This window comes from Nerophis lumbriciformis, linkage group LG16, assembly GCF_033978685.3.
Source record: "Nerophis lumbriciformis linkage group LG16, RoL_Nlum_v2.1, whole genome shotgun sequence".
In the NCBI taxonomy this organism is placed as follows: Eukaryota; Metazoa; Chordata; class Actinopteri; order Syngnathiformes; family Syngnathidae; genus Nerophis; species Nerophis lumbriciformis.
Window position 1 is genome coordinate 15,369,954 of NC_084563.2, and position 12,750 is coordinate 15,382,703.

Here is a 12,750-nt window from a genome sequence, read left to right on the forward strand (position 1 = left end):
CTTTGGCCAGCGAGGTAATGTTTGCTGTGGTCTGGAACAACATGGCACACAAACAACTATCTGAAATGCAGCCAACATTACATACAGATATGCAAAACTAAATTATATACAAAGAGGGTACACGTAAAAGATATTAAATGAGCTCAGATATACCTACAAACGAGGCATACTGATGCAATATGTACATACAGCTAGCCTAAATAGCATGTTAGCATCGATTAGCTTGCAGTCATGCAAACTTTTGGTGGACAAAATGAGACAAAGAAGGAGTGAGAGCTTTTACATGTAAACAAACTGTTGCGTCACAGTCCACACTATGGTGAGTTCAAGAACCGTCGAAATTAGTAGGACAAAACGATGTTCACCAAATACTCATCAGTGAAGCATACGCACAAACATATTAAACAGTGGGGTTTTCTAACAATTGGGAAAGTTTGTGTCATGTTTGTCCTTCAACAAAAAACATACTAAAACAAAAAAAATATTTTTCCCACATCTTTTTGCATTTTCAATCCTTTTTTAAAAATGCTCCAAGGAGCCACTAGGTATAGGGCTGAATGTTTAGACTAGTGAATATTATGTCACTTATTAGTAGAGGTAGGTACAGTATAGAGGTTAAGGTGTGAATAATATGCATATATGCTCATGCATACATATATATACACACAATATTTGCTATAGAGAAATAATTAGACATGTACAATAAATAAACAGTTCACAATCGGTAATTAATACCACGTTAATCAATTGTACACGTAATTGATTAACGTGGACCCCGACTTAAACAAGTTGAAAAACTTATTGAGGTGTTACCAATTAGTGGTCAATTGTACGGAAAATGTACTGTACTGTGCAATCTACTAATAAAAGTCTCAATCAATTCAGTCCAAAAGTTTATACGTCCATAGTTTAAAAATGGAAGGGAACAAGTATAATATATCCCGGGGTGGGGAGTTGTCTCTTACCGTGAAGTGGTGTGTAGGTAGCTCGTCATCATTTTTGAGAAGATCAAAGAAAAAAATTGGACCTAAACAGGTTCAAAAACACAAATTAGCACTCAAATACACTTTAATTACGGTCATCAAAATAATTAAATTGTTCAATTATTGACACATATTACACAGCAATATTAAAACAAATGCATCACACAATTATGGCCACATATACATGCATTGGATAAATCCAATGCATTATTATATACCAGTACATCACTTGATACAATTATATCATTAGCTATTCAATGTAAAGTAAAAAAAAAATCTTAATTCAGAAATCAGAAGTGCACTTTATACATCTATTAATTCCATAATTTGACAATAAACCAAGTTTTAATCAAGTTATGACTTTCATATTGAAGCAACAGGTGTGTGCTTTTATTTGTTTGAGGACAATTACGAAATGCAATGCCAAATCGGCGTTATTTGCAGGAGGACTCTAACAACAAAATGGACCAACTAAAAAGAAAACTTGGAGGTCCTTTCAACTTTATACATCTTGGTAAAATGTTCGGCTATCGCGTAACCGTAAATCAGACCCTTGTTTAGACGTACTTAGCTCGAAAACTAAGCCAGCATGTAACACTATTGACTTTGGGTGGACGCTGCCGCCATTTAACACATAATGAAGGAAAATGTTGACTCACGGCTGACGAGGGGGCTCAATAAAAGATGAAGAGGGTGTCCGGTGAGCAGGTTTGTTCCTAGCTGGATACAGTTGTTCAAAAAACCGTAAATAGCAACAGCTGGGGATGAGGATGATTGACAGGTGGCAACGAGATTCTACAGGTGCTGCGTCAATTACGTCTACCGGAAGTGTGACGTCACCGTGTTACGCAATGACAGACCTGCCTTTGTGAACCACAAACACAACATGTCAAGGCATTTGTCGCTTCATCCTGGACAATATTAATGACACATTCGTTTTAAAGATGTGCTATTTGGATTTATACTGTATGAACATTTTTTTTTAAAGGAATTTTACCTTTGCAACCTCATTTTAATATTGGCTTAAGTTTTATATTCATAAATGTAAGTTTCTCAATACTCGACCTGTTTTTTATGCCTTTAAAAAAGAATTAGAACTCTACGTTAAAACACTCTCTACCTCTAATAACCAAAAATAAAATAAAAACTATGATGCTGTGTTCCAAATTTTAGTTATTTACTGAACTTGTTTGAGCCTATGGCTTTACACTTTGTTTATATATATATATATATATATATATATATATATATATATATATATATATATATATATATATATATATATATATTGCATTCTATTTTAGTTACTTTATTGAGTTTACAACCCCCTGGTGCTGATTTGTACTGTTTTTGTACTTATTTTGATTATTATTATTTCTCGATTGTTTGTAATTGTTGCAGTTTATAAATAAAGGTTTATAAAATAAAAAAAATAAAAATAAAAAAAGTTACATTTACTGTGTTCAGAGGGTGTAGTTTCCAAAGCCATGCTTTGCGACTTCCACAAACGCTGTCAAAATAAAACAACTTCCGGTCAAGAAAACGTAAAAAAATAATAAAAAAAAAATAAAAAAATACTCAACATGTCCACACAAAGTTCCAAACAGTTGTCAAAAATGTCTTACATCAATAGTTAGGATAAATACAAATATACAGTGTTTTCGGACTATAGAGCACACTAATATTTTCCCATATATTAACCACATTGGACTATAAGTAGCAAATATATATATATATATATATATGTGTGTGTTGTGAAATGAGATATTTACACAGTAATATTTAGTAAATGTTTTTTTGCACACCTTAATTGTTTCCAAACGGCTGATCAAACAAAACAGAAGTGATCGTCATGGACCGACTAACTGCGGAAGCTAGATCTCCAATCAGCTAAACCAAGGGTGTCAAACGTATGGCCCAAGGGCCGGATCACGCCCGCAAACAGGTTTTATCTGGCCCGCGGGATGAGTTTGCTAAGCATAAAAAATTAACCTAAAATGTTTTAATGAAAGAAACAGCTGTTCTAAATCTGCAATTATTTGTATCTTTGTAGATGATGATACATATGTACAAAATAAACCACGTTAGTACATCAGCCGAGGAAAATGAGCAAACTACATAAATAACATCCTGTAATTTGATTTTGATAATTTTTTTAAAATCTTTATCACATAATGTATTCAGAAAGTAAAAATAACGACAAATAAAGACAGAATACTATTAACCGCAACATTTAAGTGTTAAAAAAACAACACCATTATGATTTGTACATTTTCAGAATGTGCTTGTTCTATTTTTAAACAAAGAAAACAACCTGAAGTTGTCTTTATTTTTAATTTATCATGCCGTGATTTTACCACTCCGGTCCACTTGGGAGTAGATTTTTCTCCATGTGGACCCCCATTGAAACCCCTGATTTAGAGGCATTTATCGGCATTGACCGATCGCATATTTTTCCACGAAAATCGGCCAATACCAATCAACGGCTGAAGTAATTGATTAGTTTGGTCCTTAGAATGTATACAGAAGAAGCAGAAGAAACATGTTGTTTTAATAGGCCTGAAAACCTTACCATAGTATTTCATTCTTGCAAACAAATGTGCAGAACTACCTTCCCTTGTGATACTTGTTGGTGCATATATGATCGTATTATACGATTATGTGAGGGCAACAGCTCACCATTACTGCATGTATAATGGAAGCAGTGATTTACATTACCTTTGCCGTGCACATTCAGCACAATTAGAGGTTAAGAGTCGTTATGCGGCTCCTTATTTACCCAACAGTCCCCTCCCACGCATGCATTTGTCTTTGTGACTCAGTAACAACGTGGCCTTTTATTAATTTGGAAATAACACCGCAGTTTGCAGGGGAAATGCTACGACGCCGGCGTAAACATTTCATTTCCGACCGGTCGCCGTACAATCAAATGTGACATTTCACAAATGCGCCGAGAGGGTGATCTTTGTTGCACCGCCGGTGACTGATTAGCTGTCGCTGTTAGCCATTGTTTTGGTTTGTGTGTACACCGATAAAGGTATCCGGACTTTACTGGGGGAATCATTATTTAACGCTGCATCCGGGCTGCCAAAGCTTTTTCATTTGGCCCGCCGAGCATTACCCAAATAGGCATTTAAATGAGGTTTGCTAATGAATGCAGTACTCCCGCCACACTGCAGGGGGCGCCAGCGAGGGATGCGTCACAGTGAAGCAGCAGTGGGGTGAGTAGAAGAAGACTACACATTGATTGATTGATTGAAACATGTATTAGTAGATTGCACAGTACAGTGCATATTCCGTACAATTGACCACTAAATGGTAACACCCCAATAAGTTTTTCAACTTGTTCCTGAGCCCATGTGGTGATATCCTTTACACACTGATGTCGCTTTTTGATGCAGTACCGCCTGGGGGATCCAATGTCCCTGTATGTGTCCACGTTAATCAATTCAGGGTAACACATTCAAACTTAAAAAAAAAAAAAATCGAAATAAATTGCGAAAATTTGACTTTTAACAAGGACTGGACAACAAAGTATGAATGTATAAAAGTCGTTGTTTCCTGTCGGATCTTTAAAGCGACGGACACAGTGTTCTAGACGAGAAGCAATAACAGTAGAAATCCACATCTGTAAGCTTCATCACAAAACTATGTAAGTAGGTATTGTGCAGAAAGATATTTAGTTTGTTTTGTATTGAAACTGCTGACTTCGGGATGTCTTTTGTATTCGTTGTCGTGTTGTTTTTTTGTTTGGCCGATCAGAACTCAGCGCTAAATTTGACACCTTAGGTTTAATTGTGATGAGTCACATACAGGGACCTTGGATCCCCCAGGCGGTTCTGCATCAAAAAGCGACATCAGTGTGTAAAGGATATCACCACATGGGCTCAGGAACACTTCAGAAAACCACTGCCATTTTGTAGCTACATCTGTAAGTGCAAGTTAAAACTCTACAGTGCAAAGCGAAAGCCATTTATCAACAACACCCAGAAACGCTGCCGGCTTCACTGGGCCCGAGCTCACCTAAGATGGACTGATGCAAAGTGGAAAAGTGTTCTGTGGTCTGACGAGTTACACATTTCAAATTGTTTTTGGAAACTGTGGACGTTGTGTCCTCCGGAGCAAAGAGGGGAAAAAAACATCCGGATTGTTCTAGGCGCAAAGTTCAAAAGCCAGCATATGTGATGATATGGGGGTGTATTAGTGCCCAAAGAATGGGTAACTTACACATCTGTGAAGGCACCATTAATGCTGAAAGGTACATACAGGTTTTGGAACAACATATGCTGCCATCTAAGCACCGTCTTTTTCATGGACGCCCCTGCTTATTTCAGCAAGACAATGCCAAGCCACGTGTTACAACAGCTTGGCTTCATAATAAAAGAGTGCGGGTACTAGACTGGCCTGCCTGTAGTCCAGACCTGTCTCCCATTGAAAATGTGTGGTGCAATATGAAGCTTAAAATACCACAACGGAGACCCCCGGACTGTTGAACAACTTAAGCTGTACATCAAGCAAGAATGGGAAATAATTCCACCTGAAAAGCTTCAAAAATGTGTCTCCTCAGTTCCAACACGTTTACGGAGTGTTGTTACAAGGAAAGGCCATGTAACGCAGTGGTAAAAATGCCCTGTGCCAACTTTTTTGCAATGTTTCTCAGTTTGAACATTAAATATCTTGTCTTTGCAGTCTATTCAATTGAATATAAGTTGAAAAATATTTGCAAATCATTGTATTCTGTTTTTATTTACGATTTACACAACGTGCCAACTTCACAGGTTTTAGGTTTTGTACTATGCGCGTAAACATATGTAGTAGTGTGAATGTATTAACACTAAACCTAATCTATTTATATAAATACACAATGGATGTTAGGGGCGGCATGGCGTAGTGGGTAGAGCAACCGTGCCAGAAACCTTAGGGTTGCAGGTTCTTACCATCCAAAAAATCGCTGCCGTTGTGTCCTTGGGCGGGACACTTCACCCTTTGCCCCCGGTGCCACTCACACTGGTGAATTGAATGATGAATGATAGGTGGTGGTCGGAGGGGCCGTTGGCGCAAATTGTAGCCACGCTTCCGTCAGTCTACCCCAGGGCAGCTGTGGCTATGAAAGTAGCTTACCACCACCAGGTGTGAATGAATGATGGGTTCTACATGTAAAGCGACTTTGGGTACTTAGAAAAGCGCTATATAAATCCCAGGTATTATTATTATTATTACTTTTGTGATGTTTATATTATGTTTATATTTTCAGTCTTACAAACCTAAATGAATGAAAAAGTGTAAAGAAATAAAATTAAGGGACATAATTCAAAAGTAGAAACATCAATCCTCAAAACTTCTGGAGCTTCTGTTTCTTCATGCTGTGAACTAGCTGCACACGCTGGAGACAAGAAGCGAGGGCAGAATAATGAATTTATTGACAGTGCGGTGTGAAAGCCAATTTGTTTACTTTGTAAATGAGTAAACGCAGTCTTGAAGGAATATAATAAAGGCACTTCTTGAGGAAACATCCACATTTCGATGTTCGGCCCCCCCCAAGCCCTTGGACTCTTGAATCTGCGGCCCTCTCCACTCTGCAGCTGGAGTTATCAGAATGAAGACACACACATCTACTCATGTGCTGTCCAGACCTGAGGAGACCTGCAAGTGGGCAGGATAGCCACAGAGAGACTGCCAAAGTCAGGCTTGTATTACAGGGATCCCAGGATATGAGACACCGGGCAGTCCGCGCTCCCTCTAGGCAGCTGGCCCGCAGCCCAGCGAGCTTATAATCATCTCCATTACCTGTAGCACTGACTCACATTTAGGAGCTCCCTTTGCAGTGAAGTCATGGCTACACTGCAGCAATACTAAGAGAGAAAGTGTTTTATCTCATCCGCCATGCGAGCATACAGATTAGGAACATACTGGGCTGTGTTTGAATCAGTGGGAGGGGGGAATCAGGACAAGTACATTGTAACTCGCACTTTTCTGTGCAGAATACAAAGAGACATTTATCACTGCAGCTGTGGGTAAAGGCAGAAAGAGGGGGGGGGTTCGAACCATTTCCAACCCTCCACTTATACTTCTTTTCCGTGGGAAAGCGCTACACCTCCATCCTCGTTAATCCATCTGGGGTTTTTCCATCCTGCCTGTCCGTCACCTTGTTGCATCGCAGCTTAGCGGAGAACAGTACCACCTCGGCTTGATGGGAACTGTCGGTTTTCCCTGCCAGAATAGCACAGCCAGTGCCTTCAACTACAACCCTGGAGGATCTAAGGCAGGGGTGTCAGACTTTTTTATTTTATTGAGGGCCAAATATGGCTGTCCTCAAAGGGGCCACATTGAATGATGTGGCAGGGCACCTTAAGGCAGGCCACATTAAATAATGTGGCTGGGCCCTATTGATTGACATGGCGGACCACTTTAAATAACATGGCGGGGAACATTAAACGATATAAAAGTCCACGACAAATGACGTGGAAGACCACAATTTAAGTGGTGGGCCTCGTTAAATAATGTGGCGGGCCACTTTATATGATGTGGAGGACCCCATTAAATGATGTGGCATGCCAAATTAAATAATGTGGCGGGCCCTATTGATTGACATGGCGGACCACTTTAAATAACATGGCGGACCACATTAAACGGTGTAAAAGTCCACAACAAATGACGTGGAAGACCACATTTTAAGGTGGTGGGCCTCGTTAAATGATGTGGCGGGCCACTTTATATGAGTGGAAAACCACATTATATGATGTGGCAGGCCAATTTAAATAATGTGGCGGGCCCTATTGATTGACATGGCGGACCACTTTAAATAACATGGCGGACCACATTAAACGATGTAAAAGTCCACAACAAATGACGTGGAAGACCACATTTTAACGCAATGCACTTTATATGATGTGGAGGACCACCTTAAATGATGTGGAAGACCACAATAAATGATGTGGCAGTCCACATTAAATAATGTGGCGGGCCCTATTGATTGATATGGCGGACCACATTAAACGATGTAAAAGTCCACAACAAATGATGTGGAAGACCACATTTCAACGTGGCAGGCCAATTTATATTATGTGGAAAACCACGTTAAATGATGTGGCAGGCCACCTTATATAATGTGGCAGGCTCTATTGGTTGACATGGCAGACCACTTTAAATAATATGGCGGACCACATTAAACGATGTAAAAGTCCACAACAAATGATGTGGAAGACCACATTTTAATGTGGCAGGCCACTTTATATGATGTGGAGGACCACATTAAATGATGTGGCAAGCCAAACTAAATAATGTGGCGGGCCCTATTGGTTGACATGGCGGACCACTTTAAATAACATGGCGGACCACATTAAACGATGTAAAAGTCCACAACAAATGACGTGGAAGACCACATTTTAATGTGGCAGGCCATTTTATATGATGTGGAGGACCACATTAAATGATGTGGCAGGCCACATTAAATAATGTGGCGGGCCACATTAAATAATGTGGCGGGCCCTATTGATTGACATGGCGGACTACTTTAAATAACATGGCGGACCACATTAAACGATGTAAAAGTCCACAACAAATGACGTGGAAGACCACATTTTAATATGGCGGGCCACATTATATGACGTCGCAGGCCACCTAAATGATGTGGTGGGCCCTATTGATTGACATGGCGGACCCCTTTAAATAACATGGCGGACAACATTAAACGATGTAAAAGTCCACAACAAATGACGTGGAAGACCACATTTCAAAGTGGTGGGAATCATTAAATGATGTGGCGGGCCACTCTATATGATGTGGAAGACCACTTTAAATGATGTGGCAGACCAAATTAAATAATGTGGCGGGCCCTATTGGTTGACATGGTGGATCACTTTAAATAACATGGTGGATCACTTTAAATAACATGGTGGATCACTTTATATAACATGGTGGGCCACATTAAACGATGTAAAAGTCCACAACAAATGACGTGGAAGACCGTCTTTTAATGTGGCGGGCCTCGTTGAATGACGTGGCGACAACATTTAAATGACAGAGCAGGCGACATTGAATTACATGGCGGGTCTCATTAAATGACGTAATACTGTAACGGGCCACTTTAAGTGAAGGGCAAGGCCGTGTTGAATGACATTGTAAATGAGGTGGCGGGCCACTTTATATGATGTGGAAGACCACGTTAAATGATGTGACGGGTCCCATTGAATGAATTGACGAAACACATTAAATGATATGGAAGACCACAATGAATGAATTGGCATATCACGTTGAATGCAGGCCACATTAAATTATGTGGCCTGGAAGACCACATTGAATAACACAAAGGGCCACATAAAATCTTAAACATGCTGACAAAGGTTTGCCTCTGTTGGCCTTTCTATCCAAGAGGAGACTGAGGGCACTCACAACAATTTAAAAGTCCACAACAAATGACGTGGAAGACCACATTTTAATATGGCAGGCCACATGAAAATTAGGCCATAATGCTTTTTGGAAGACAATCTTACAGATATCCTCAACATTTTATGATCATAACATAATTTGCTCCACTGGTGTTATACATATATACCATATTATGGGATACATTAGGGCTGTCAAAATGTTATAGTGGTTTTTATACCCTCTCCTAAATACCCAAAGCCCAATATGAGCCCTTGTTCCCACCCTGCGGACACGGATCAGGAGGTCAAAGGCAGCCGTCTATCATTACTATCTTTCATTCACCAATTAGTGTCGCTGCGCTCCCTTGCTAACCCCTGGCTGACCCTAGCGGGCCAGGAGCTCGCCCGCCCGCAACCTGATTCAACATTTTCTAAGTCGGTCTCAGCAGTGAGAGGCTGCGTTCTCGTGACTCGTAGTATCAAGTATTGATGAGGGGACTTTTTCTTTTTTTTAATTCATTTTGGTCAACACGCTTCATCACGGGATCTGACTGCAGCTCGGATGTGCATTCAGAGACCTCGCATTGCACAACATTAATCGTAACGTTTGGCCGTATGTGCCTCTTGTAGAGTTAGATATATATAAAAAAAAAGAGGAGATCGGAATTGAAGATTAACAAATTATTCTATACAAAAGAGTAAGTACAAACAATAACAGGAGAGAGGACCAAGCTGTCTAAAGCCCGGAGCATTCTCTAAAGCGGTTGCCCTACTCACATGCTTTTGTCCAATTTTTTAAAGCATTTTTTTACTATTGGGCATCTGCACTCACTAGACTGCAGAATTGTTAAAAAAAAAAAATGCACTTTGCTATTACTGTTTTTGAGCAAATAAACAATGTGCATTCAAGGAAATTTCTACAATAATTGATGCATGACATCCTAAATTATAAAATTGCGCAATGTTGCATTTTTTAAAAGATGATTTAAGTTATGCAAGCAAGACAGTTGACTAAAATGGCAATATTTTTGTATTTCTACGATGATACTAACAACAATAAGTGTCATTTAAACCCATTAAAACAACCAACAACACCAAATAGCAGCGGAAAGTTGTACTTATCTGTTAGATCGGGAGCTTGAAAGTTACCTATTGAAATAATGAAATATGAAATAATTGGTATCGGGACAACACTACTAAGAACCATTAAACCGATAGCTCTAAAATAAATCAGAAGTCACTCACAAGTTGGGTAGTTTTTTCATGCAATACTTCAAGTAATTTCAAACTATTTTTTACTTTATTTTGAGTCATATAATTTTAAAGTAACGGAACTCTCACTTGAGTACAATTTTTGGGTATTCTACCCATGTCTGATCATGACTAGTGTTGTAACGATACCAAAATGTTGGTACCGGTACTAAAATGTTTTCGGTACATTTTGGTACTTTTTGGTTATTTTCTAAATAAAGGGGACCACAAAAAATGTCATAATTGGCTTTATTTTAACAACACATCTTATGGTACATTACACATATGTTTATTATTGCAAGTTTGTCCTTAAATAAAATAGTGAACTTACAAGACAACTTGTCTTTTATTAGTAAGTAAACAAACAAAGGCTCCTAATTTAGTCTGCTGACATATGCAGTAACATATTGTGTCATTTATCATTCTATTATTTTGTCAACATTATTAAGGACAAGTGGTAGAAAATTAATTATTCATCTACTTGTTCATTTACTGTTAATATCTGCTTACTTTCTCTTTTAACATGTTCTATCTACACTTCTGTTAAAATGTAATAATCACTTATTCTTCTGTTTGGGTATCAATCCGATACCAAGTAGTTACAGGATCATACATTGGTCATATTCAAAGTCCTCATGGACATATTTCCTGAGTTTATAAACATGATATACATTTAAAAAAAACGAAAGAAAATGTAGTGATGCCAAAAAATATTGACGTAATCACAGTAGTATCGACTAGATACGTTTCTGTACTTGGTATCATTACAGTGGATGTCAGGTGTAGATCCACCAATGGCGTTTGTTTACATTGTGACGCCGGTGAGCTACGGTGTGTAGTGAAGCATGTTTAGCTATTCCTCGTCCTGCAGGGATGATACTTGTAAGAAACTTACTTTATTTGTCGCCATGGAGACAAGGATTAGTGATTTAGAAGTAGCTAAAACACTGCCGACTGCGGATGGACGTTAGCCGCATGTCTCATAGCACCTCTTCCCGAGGGTGTTTCAGTGTTATAACTTCACCTTTATCTTTACTTTTTAAAGGGTAACATTATCACCAGACCTATGTAAGCGTCAATATATACCTTGATGTTGCAGAAAAAAGATTATATTTTTTTAACCGATTTCCGAACTCTAAATGGGTGAATTTTGGCGAATTAAACGCCTTTCTATTATTCGCTCTCGGAGATCATCGGGAAGCAATCCGCCATTTCCTCAAACACATTGCAAACACCGAGTCAAATCAGCTCTGTTATTTTCCGTTTTTTTCGACTGTTTTCCGTACCTTGGAGACATCATGCCTCATCGGTGTGTTGTCGGAGGGTGTAACAACACAAACAGGGACGGATTCAAGTTGCACCAGTGGCCCAAAGATGCAAAAGTGGCAAAAAATTGGACGTTTGTTCCGCACACTTTACCGACAAAAGCTATGCTACGACAGAGATGGCAAGAATGTGTGGATATCCTGCGACACTCAAAGCAGATGCATTTCCAACGATAAAGTCAAAGAAATCTGCCGCCAGACCAACATTGAATCTGCCGTAGTGTGTGAGCAATTCAGGGACAAAGGACTTCGGTAGCACGGCAAGCAATGGCGGCAGTTTGTTCCCGCAGACGAGCGAGCTAAACCCCCTGGATGTCTTGGCTCACACCGTCCCTTATGCCACCGAAGATGATCAAGAGAAGAATATCGACCCTAGCTTCCCTGGCCTGCTGACAACTCCAAAACTGGACAGATCAGCTTTCAGGAAAAGAGAGCGGATGAGGGTATGTCTACAGAATATATTAATTGATGAAAATTGGGCTGTCTGCACTCTCAAAGTGCATGTTGTGGCCAAATGTATTTCATATGCTGTAAACCTAGTTCATAGTTGTTAGTTTCCTTTAATGCCAAACAAACACATACCAATCGTTGGTTAGAAGGCGATCGCCAAATTCGTCCTCGCTTTCTCCCGTGTCGCTGGCTGTCGTGTCGTTTTTGTCGGTTTCGCTTGCATACGGTTCAAACCGATATGGCTCAATAGCTTCAGTTTCTTCTTCAATTTCGTTTTCGCTACCTGCCTCCACACTACAACCATCCGTACATTCGTAATCTGTTGGATCGCTTAAGCCGCTGAAATCCGAGTCTGAATCCGAGCTAATGTCGCTA

The 12,750-nt window shown here is 39.5% G+C and overlaps 1 protein-coding gene and 1 long non-coding RNA gene across 5 annotated transcripts in view; one reads left to right on the forward strand and one right to left on the reverse strand.

Annotated features, from left to right (window-relative positions):
• LOC133617032 (uncharacterized) overlaps positions 1 to 1,030 on the reverse strand; it is a 125,060-nt gene extending 124,030 nt beyond the window's left edge. Inside the window, exon 1 of the long non-coding RNA XR_009816931.1 lies at positions 966 to 1,030. This is a non-coding gene — a long non-coding RNA (uncharacterized lncRNA). The remainder of the gene's footprint in view (positions 1 to 965) is intronic.
• The window catches only part of pcdh19 (protocadherin 19), a 184,119-nt gene that overhangs the window by 134,349 nt on the left and 37,020 nt on the right, over positions 1 to 12,750 (forward strand). The window lies entirely within an intron of this gene.